This window comes from Grammomys surdaster, unplaced genomic scaffold, assembly GCF_004785775.1.
Source record: "Grammomys surdaster isolate TR1022 unplaced genomic scaffold, NIH_TR_1.0 271, whole genome shotgun sequence".
Taxonomy (NCBI): Eukaryota; Metazoa; Chordata; class Mammalia; order Rodentia; family Muridae; genus Grammomys; species Grammomys surdaster.
The window spans coordinates 11,347,559-11,357,985 of record NW_021604712.1 but is presented as its reverse complement, the minus strand read 5'-3'; positions in this window follow the sequence as shown (position 1 = coordinate 11,357,985).

Below are 10,427 nucleotides of genomic sequence, written 5' to 3'. Positions count from 1 at the left end.
CTCCCTCCCTCCCTCTCTCTCTCTCTCTCTCTCTCTCTCTCTCTATCGATTTCCCCGTTTCCCCTGGTGTTTATTTCTTACATTTTCTCAGAAAACCCACTATCAGGAATAACCTTGTTCGCTTGCTTCCTTTGCTGTCCGTCAAGGTGACGGCTCACTATGCAGGTTTAGAACAGCTGCTGAATTCCTCTCCGTGGGCGAGAGAGTCCTAGCTGTGGTTCTTGTTTGTCCGTGTGCGCCTGTTTATTCATTGGTGGCGGAAGCGGCTGTGGGGAAGAACTGCACGCACAGACCTACTACCTGGAGCTGTCCTTAGCGGACCGGAGCCATCATTTCCGCAGAAAGCTGCTTATCACCACCCTCAGGGCCACGCCAGCCAGCTGGAGTCGGCCTGGTGCCTGCCTCTGCTTCCCAGTTTCCCCTTCTGTCTAGGAGGCAGAAGCAGCTTCTGTGCAACCCCAAAGCACTATGGGGTTGGCTCTGGGGGACGAGGAGTGTGGAAGGAGGTTGAAGAGCCAAGTCACCCATCCATGAGGCTGAGGTGAAAACTCTGCAGAAGGGATTCATTGAAGCAGAGCCTGCAGGAAGTGGGGAGAGTACCCCAACATCCACATCAGAAAGTGCTCATCAGGCTCCCAGTCCCAACAAACCAGTGACTCTTTTTGTAACAATTACGTGAGGTTCTCATTAGAAAAGAACTGCTGGACAAGACGGCTCAGCGGACAAAAGTGTTGCTGCCAAGCCTGACTGTGTGAGTTTGCTGCCCGAGACCCACGTGGAGGAGAACTAACTCCCAAAAGCTGTTCCTTGGCCTCTAAAGAGCACACAAGAAAAAGGGGGGTGGAGGGAGGAAGGAATTTTTAAAAGAAAGAGCCCGTGGACAGTCTCCAGCCGGTTGAGACAGGCTGGACAGGCCCCAGGCAGAGACAGAAGGCTATGGTCTTGCTCCAGCCAGAGTTGAGGCCAGAGTGGCAGCCATGAGGTGGTATGGCCTCCTATCAGTGAAATGGAGGTGATAATTTACACCTGTCCCTCCCCCCAGTGTGTAACAAGGCCTTGCTAGACACACACACCTCCCCACCCCTGCACACACATATACACACACAACACACAGAGCTCTCAGGAACAGGCCAGGCCACCTCTGTTTCAGGAAACAGACCTTCTGAAAGTATCTAGTAGGAAAGGAACCTTTGAGGGAATCAGCATGTCTTCACTGCACCTACATCCAAGTCCTGGAGTCCCCACTGCGGAAACAAGAGCAGATGTCCGAGTTTCCGAAATGTCACCCACTGGGATCACTCCACTTTGAGGCCCTGGAACGGATTATCCTCCTGAACCTGTCCTGAGAGAGAAGACAGAGCTACAGTAGCCTCGGGGAAAGCCTGAAACACAGGAAGAGACTCATTACAGGTCACCTGAAGACTTGGAGGACAGAGGGATGTGTGGTCAGGAAGCAGAGGACCCTGGAGGGAACAGTTACAAGGACTGGTAGGGTGAAGCTCAGGGACAGGCTAGCCAAGTCATGGGGGAAGTGGGGCAGTTAAGACCCACCAGAGGGAGGGAGGAGGGGGGGAGGGAGGGAAAGGAGGGGGAGGGGAAGAGGGAGAAGGAGAGGGGAAGGGGAGGGACCCTCAGTCCTCAGTTCTCTCCCTAATGATGAGGGTGGTGTCTCTGGTCCCTCTCTCTGCTGGTCTTAAACATCCAAAGAGCAGGACTCCAGAGATGGCTCACCAGGGGGGAAGCCTCCTGCTTCCCAGACTTCTGAGTTCCATCCTCCTAGAACCACTGCTATCCTCTGACCAACCCCTCTTCCTCATAGTAACAAATGTAACTTAAAACAAAACAAGAGAAACAACTGTGGGCTTGCAAAGGATGCCCCAGGGATTATAATTACCCGAACAACATCCTCTTTCAGTCTACAGTGGCTCTTGAGAAGAGTGGTAGTTCCCCGGATAGATCAAACAGGAAGATGGACACAATGACAGTGACGTTCCCATCTCTGCTCCCAAGAGAAGCTTTGGGAACCAAGTGAGAGGGGACAAGAGTGGGCCCAAAGCACTTGGGATGCTCTGAGCCAGGCTCAGGATCTCCAGGGACTACTACCCCAGGGAACCTGCCCCTGTCCTGGGGGTGGTGTCCATCTGTGAGAAAGCTAACTTGGGGCCCAAGACACTATGCAGGCAGTTATGGGGAGTGGCAGACCTTGAGCACCCCTTCTCCTCCTCCTCATGAGTCTGGGTCTCCCAGCCCAGCAGGCACTATCAGCCCAGACATGAATCACAGCCTTCCTGATTTCCACAGAAAACACCAGAGGGCAAGCAGTTCAGAATTCCAGGAATTTATGAGAGCCTTGGGAAGTTCTGGGAGGGCTTTCTGATCTGGTCTCTCTGCCCCTCCTTTGGCTCTGACTGTCCCTGAGAGCCCCTGTAAGACTGAAGAGGGAAATACCCTTACTGGCTCCAAAGACTGACATACACAGCTTCCTCTGTCTCCTATGGCCCAAGAACTGTTACTTACATAGACCTCTCCCAATTCACCTATGTAGCTCCACTCAGCCCTTCATAGCCCCTCCTCCAAGCCTGCTTTACAGCCCTCCGTAAGTCCCCCACAGATTCTTACCCCATTAGTCCTCACAACCAACTACATCCCCGTATGTAGTTCCCACAGCCAGGGAAGCCTCCTCCCACTCCTGGTCCAGAGAAGGGCTCTGTCAATGGCAGGAGTATCAGTGACCCAGTAAGAACTGAACAGGGGCAAGGTACCACACAGAGGGGGGCATGACCCTTCCTGGGGACAGAGGAAAGAATGGAAAGGACCTAACAGACTTACATAGCACACAGATGGTCTGGGTTTCAGAAGATGAATGAGACCTGAAAGCAAATGGTTAGTTATTTCAGCTTCAGGAAAACAGGAAAAGGGGAGAGGGAAGTAACACAGGCTAATACTGAGCAAAGACATGGAGAATGAATTCAGTAAGTCCGCTGTCCACTAAGGAGTTCCTCAGGAAGAAGGTGAAGGAAGGACAGTCAGCAACAAGATAATAGAAAACACTCAGGATGGAAGAGAGTCCTCAGATGGAGCTGCCCAAGGAATGTAGGTGAAGGAAGGACCATAGAGAGATGTAAGTGCCATGTTCGAGCACGAAGCAACGGGGAGTGACTGCCTGACAGATTTCAAAGATGGTGTAAATGTGCATTTGTTACCCAGACGGAGGACTCCAGGGCATCTGACTTCCTATCTGTCGCAATGAATGTGCAAAAGTCAAGAAGCAATGTGGAACCTCATTTTTCTATACTGGGCCAAACTATCAGTTAAGTATGAGACAGAATAAAGATAAACTAAGACAAATCACATATCCTTCCTGGCACGGCTACTAAAGAATGTAGTCCAGCAAAGTAAGAAAGAAAGTTAAGCAAAAGGCCTGGGTTTTTAACTACTTTAACTACTTACTTGGTGATTCACCAAAGCAGAGGGAGTCCCAGGCTCAACAGGGAGTAGTCAGATTAGGGTAGAAGGCAGGGAAGGAGGTGGAGGGCAGAAAAATGGCGGCAAAGGGATACTGTCATACTATTGACAAGAGGAGGGACTCAAAGCTATGGAGACAAAAATATATGCAAGAAAACCAAGCTTCAACTTGAAAGTAAACAAAATGTCAGTGCTTTTAGCTACTAGTGGAAAGGAGGTCATCTAATCTTTTTAAAACATTGTGTGTGTGTGTGTGTGTGTGTGTGTGTGTGTGTGTGTGTGTTTACATACAGTGAATGTTCCAAAGCAGCCAGAAGATGCTGCTGCACTCATTAGAGCTTCAGTTTTCAGGAGGCTGTGAGCTGCCCAGTGCTGAGAACTGACCTCAGGTCCTCTGAAGTAGCAAGTGTTCTTCATAGCTCACTCATTTCTCCAACCTACGTCTCACTGTATTTCCAAAGTTGGCAGAGAAGTTGGCTTCCAATTTGCTCTTGATGTCAGAAATATCTTCCTTACATGGTATCAGCTACTGCCACATTAGGCTCACAAAGAAGGGAATGTCCCTGGGACCTTTAGCTGCACAGCCTTTATTATGTGTAACATGGTTACCCTGGGTCCCCTCTGAACCATTGAAATCTTTATGAGAGTTAGAGGAAAAGTGGGAATGGTAGCTCCCCTATAATGTCAGGGCTGGGGATAAGGAGTGGGGCTAAGGGTTAAGGGGCAGGGCTAAGGATAAGCAGATCTCTGGGGATCAGTGGCCAGACCCAGGCCTTGTCTCAAAAACCAAGGTATATAGCTTCCAAGAAAGGACATTCTGGGCTCAACTTCCTGTCTACACACACACACAAACACACATACACACACACATAAGGGCATACCCACAAATCTGCCTTTAGTTTACAAAAAGCAATCGGCTGAGGAGGGCAAAGAAGAAAAGTAGGAAGGGTGGTCAGCAAACAGGTGGGGTTAGGGGAGGGGGAAGGTGTGTAACTTCAGAATGTCTGTCAGGGAGCAGAAATAACCCAGTTAACCCCAGGTCCAGAACTGGGAAGCTGAGATGGAAAGTTAATTACCATATTCATTCTTTGAATCAGGAAGGACAATCATTTTCTTTAAGACAATAACATGGGACTGGAGAGATGGCTCAGCAGCTAAGAAAATTTGTTGTTCTTGTAGACAACCCAATGTAGATTTCCAGCACCCACATGGCAGCTCACTGTAACCCTATACCAGGGGGGATGCAATACCTCTGGCCTCCATGGGTACCTGCGCTTACATGCATACTCCCACACAGATACAGATAATTAAAACTTATAAAAGCAAGCCTTTATATAAAGGAGAATGACAAACAAAATGCTTAAGTGCTATAAAGATGTGGTATGCATTTTGGGGTCCAGCTGTGGTTTCTTCCTCCTTCACTTCCCTCCTCTCGGGGTGTCCAAACACCCACTGCTCACCAAGGATCTTAATGTTACAGTTCTTTTAGATGAGGGCCTTTTCCAATGGTCTCTGAGACAATCTTAGCTTGTTTATATTTCTTTGTTTGGGTGGGATTGTATGCCTACGTTTTATTTGGGGTGAACCAATGGTTATATAGTTTTGGGGAAGGAGATGAGAATATTCAGGGTGGGTGAAGGTACTGAGATGCCTCGTTAGCATGGGGAGGCATTCCAGGAATCCAGGTGCAGAGCTAGCTGACTTTTGTCAGGTAGGTGGAGGGGTCTAAGACACCTCCAGGAAGAGAAGAGGAAACCCTGCTGACAAAGAGAGTCTGACATTTTGCACAGAGCTCAAGGCTTTTTGGTAATATCAGACTTGGACCTTAGCAGCAAGGTTTCGAAACAATAAGAGACTCATCTTACTGGTATGTAGGGAGGGGTGGAGCAGGTAAGAAAGAGAATCTTTCACTATAAGATTTGGAGAGGGGTTCTTTTTAAAGTTTTGTTCCTATGTGTAACTTTCACTAGCTTTAAAAACTGGAGCCCGTGGGCTGGAGAGATGGCTCAGCAGTTAAGATCATTGACTGCCCTTCCAGAGGTCCTGAGTTCAATTCCCAGCAACCACATGGTGGCTCTCAACCATCTGTAATGGGACTCAATGCCCTCTTCTGGTGTGTCTGAAGACAGCTACAGTGTACTATTATACATAAAATAAATAAATATTTAAAATTTTTTCATTAAAAAACAAACAAACAACAACAGAAAACAAAACAAAAAACTGGAGCCCATAATCAAATTACTTCTTTGAATGCCTTGACTTAGCATACCAAAATAAAACATTTGCTGTTTGGGCATTTTGAAGCATTTCCACTGGCATTTTCTCCATCGATTTTACAACCACCAGCAAATGCAGATGGTACATTTGCTCCTTTCCCGAGTACATACATACAGGAAAACAAACCATTTCCAATGGTTACCCAAGGACTGGATGCCAGCCTAGAAGAGCAGTGAGCACCCATCACCCACCTACCTGTGACCCTACCCACACCACAGCATCCTTCTCTGGGCTCAGATCAATGAAACTTGCTCTCACTTAAGAGGCTTCCTACAAAGCTGCAGGCCCCTTCTCCTACTGGAGACAGCTCATTCTATTTTTACTCTATGTTGCCGAATAGCTTGAGTCCAAGCTGAATAGTGATCTGGGTGCCAGACTCCCTGGCAACAACATCTCTCCCTTGGAGCACTGCTTTGCTCTGTGCAGAGAACATACTGGTCACTGCCATCCCCATACCCTGCGGTCCTCACACTGCAGGGATGGTCTTCAGACTATCTCAGACATGCCCAGAATGCACACAAGACCCTGTACCCTGTAAATTCAAACACATGGAGCACAGAAAGAGTAAGCACACGCCCCTTTAATAAACCTGAAATGTAGCATGTGGGTATTGATGAACCCCTGGACCTTTGGAACCATCTAATTGATAGTGAATCTTCACCATGTGGTTTCTTTCTTTTTGGTTTTGTTTGTTTGTTTGTTTGTTTGTTTCGAGACAGGGTTTCTCTGTGTAGCCCTGGCTGTCCTGGAACTCACTCTGTAGACCAGGCTGGCCTCGAACTCAGAAATCCGCCTGCCTCTGCCTCCCAAGTGCTGGGATAACAGGCATGCGCCATCACTGAACCATGTGGTTTCATAGTCATGCTTTAGACTCTATAGTCAGTTTAGGTTGCTAAAACAAACCACTACATACTAGTAACATTTATTGCTCACAGACCTAGTGGCCCAGAAGAACAGGGTGGCCCCGATCCAGTGTCGGGAGAGGGCAGGCCTCTGGGCTTGCAGAGTGCCAACCTCTTTCCTGTGTCCTCAAATGTCCAAGAGAGGTTATCTCTTGTCTTCTTATGAATGTACCAATCTTGTCATGAGCATTGTGCAAACATGAGTACCTTCTGGGGACTTAGTTCCTTCCCTAGGGACTCAGCTGCAACATATGAAGAGGGGCAGGTGACATTCAGCCTGCAGCAGGCAACACTGTGTGGGAGGCTGGCATGGCTGAAAGGTTCCCACTACTCTGTAACTCAATTTCCTTGGACAGCCCATTTGAGATGTGACTCGGAGGATGGGATATTCAATTTCCTGTCCATTCTTCATGCTACTGTGCTGGGGGACAGGGAGAAGAGGCCTGGAGCACATCTGTCCTGCTATGGACTCCTGTTGGGGACATTGAGGATGAATCCCATCCTGTTCTAAGGGCAGGCCATGGCAGCTGGTAGTTGGTCCTTGGAAGTGTGATGGGGCATACGTCATCAGCTGGCCTTTGGCAAGCCTTTATCTCAAGAGAGTACTAGTGTAGGTTTTCCTGACATAAACTCTACCTGAGGAGTTTTGAAATTTTAGAGAATAAAAGCAAGAGACAAATGCCTTCTATGTCTTTGGGTACCAAATGGTAATGAGCACCTGAGTTTGTGTCCCATGTACCTTCTTTCTTCTATAAATGCATAATACAAACATCAAATAGCTATAGGTAAAGTGTGTGTTTGTGTGTGTGTGTGTGTGTATGTGTGTGTAGCAAGACATAGATGGTGGCTGGCTGTCTCATTCTCTACCTTATGATTTAAGGCAGGGTCTCTAGATGAATCTAGAACTCACTGACTTTGCCAGTCTGGCCCATCATCAAGCCCCAGGGGTCTTCCTACTTGCTTCCCCCAGGGATGGGATTGCTGACACATCCACACCCCGTTTTTTACAGGGCTACTGGTTATCCAAGCCCAGGCCTATGAGCTCACACAGACAGTACTCTGAAGCCCTCTCCTGAGCCCCTCCAGCCCCCTCGCTGGATTTGATTCCCTCAGAAATAACCTGGATATTGTGTGAGTCACTGAGATAACTCCTCACCTTGGATGTTAAGAATGTTTTAAGTATTTTGGCTTTCATATTTCATAATTTAATATCTGCTACATTTACAAAACTATGTGTGAGGGACGTGGGAGTTCAGACTGACTCCTCCCACCAGCACCAGCCTGCTGCTAATTGCTATGTGTGTCTCTCCTGGCCCTTCATCCCCAGTGCAAAGACATTACCTGCCTGGATCTGTGGTTTATAAGTCCATTACTACACAGCTTCCGTGACTGCCACCTGCTCCTGCCACAGTAGAGGTCTTCACAGGTAGGAAGCTCACTGGTCCATGATGGGGAAGATGTTACTGAGCTAAGGAACAAGGCCATCTTCCCACTCTGACAGTGTTAGGGACTGATCTTGTAGACATCTGTGGCTAAATGATCAGGACGCAGACAAGAGGTGAGGGTTGGTCTGTTTACTAGAGTAAGCATAAACTGACCAGTTTCCTCAGCATCACCAGTAGTCAGCAACCTTGCCTCTATGGTATCTCATGGTATCCATGGAGTTCAGGGGACTCGGAAACTGATCACAAGAGCTATGTTGACAAATATCATAGATTCCTCCTCACCTGGTGCTTCTGGAGAACCCACATGTAAGTCATGCCCCAACTGGTAAAGTTGAAAATGGAGGACATTAAGACTCAGACAGTTATAAAGAATGACTCTGGCATTAGTGCTACACACCACAGTTGTAATCCTGACACTCAAGAGGCTGAGGCAGGAGGATTGAGAGTTCAAGGCCAGCCTGTGCTAACCAGACACTCTCACAAAACAACAACAAAACCAGACAAAACTAGTATTGGTGAGGGTGCTGTGGAAAGGGACCCCTTCTCAATCTGTATAGTCAATGGGAACGGATGTAAACCAGCACAGGTAGTATGGAAACAGTGAGGAGCCTCGATACGCTGAAAGTAGAACCCCCCTGTGAGCTGCCAGTCTCACTGCTGGGTATATGTGCAAAGGAAGTGAACTCAGTGTGTTGAGGAGACCTATGCATGGCTGCAATTACTGGGGGAACACCCTTGTGGCATCAACAACTGGGCAAAAGTATGTCAAATTAGGTTATAATAACTTTTTACTTAACCCAAAGCCTAAGCCAACGAATCTCTGGCCGCAGTCAGCTGTGCAACCTTGGGAAGGCCATGTTACCTCTCCGACCTTATCTTTTCTGTGTTATAAATCAGAACTACTCATACTTCCTGCTGACGGTGCTGACCAAGCAGCACCTGCCCCTTGGTGTCCAGATGTATCAGACAGCAGTGGAAGCGGAGAAGCTGAGCTGGCTGCTGCTGCAGGCATCCAGGCAGGTATGGCAGTGTGAGCCAGACAACCCTCACCCCAGGTTGCTCTTGGTCTACATCCACAACAATCCTGCAGGGCTGCATGCTGTTTCCCACAAGTGTCTGGGAATACAGGCCAGACCCTGGTTGGTCTGAAGGCTTGGCATAGGTCCTGTTCTGCTGATGCAGCTCCTGGCCTCTGCTGCCTCACTGGGAACTTCACCCTCCAACTTTACACCACGGCCAAGCCTACTTCCCAGGAGGGAACAATACCCTGAGCAGGCTCACTGTGGCTGTACAAGTCCTGCTCAGTGTGTTCAAGATGGGAAGTTCATACTGGGATCAGCACTGAGACCCGAGCCCTGTCCAGAACTGCAACCATCACCACTGTGATGGAGGCTGGGCATACTTTCAGGGATGGGGTGGGGTATGATGGTGCCCATTTTCCAGGAGCAATCTGGAATCTAAGACAAAGGGAAAGCTATGAAGGACCACATGAGCCAAAGAAATACTCAGTTCTGGGGGACCTGGGGCCTTCCTAACCCTTCTGTTCTTCAAGTGTAGCCTGGTGGGCCTGTATTACTAGATAGGTCAGATGAAGTCACTGAGGCAGACACTACAGAAGACCCCTGATGGTTTGGAAGAGATGATGGGGCCACAAGCCAAGGAATGTACATGGACTCTAAAGAAGTTTGTTAAGGCAGTAACAGGAATGAGTCCAGGATGAGCCTGCTAATCCTGCTAAAGCCTGCCCACCCACCCTTCCTACTACTACAATGGGTTGGTGTGTTTACCTGATCACACTGCTTTGCATGTAAGACCCGAGGAGTGTTGCTCACAGTAAGTATTCTATCATGGCATGTATGAAATTTGACTAAAGAGACTGAGTCCTCTGTGTGTCCTCAGCAGATGAAAGGCCGGCAGGCTCCTCGGAATGTTTCCATGGGTCTGCATGAGCATGCCCTGTAAATTACCTAAAGCAGACAGCCCACTCTGTGCATGGTAAGTGGCTCTTCTACAACACAGCTTTCTCCATGGTGTTCCTGCCAAGCAGTGTTTTTACCATCTGCTTGACTGTCTCAAGCAATGGGGTGCTCATAGTCTGTAGGCTGGCTCCCAGGGTGGTACTGTGGTTTGGGTTTGGTTCCTTCCCAACAGGAAGGCTGGAGTTAAACCATGGTAAGGGGTAAAAGAGGCAGAAGCTTAATCCAACTGTGATGTTTAGAGCAAGGTATTTGGTTAGACGTGAAGACCCCGTGACTGATTCATAAAAAGAGAATCCCGAGGTGATACATGCAACACACACACACACACACACACACACACACACACACACACACACACA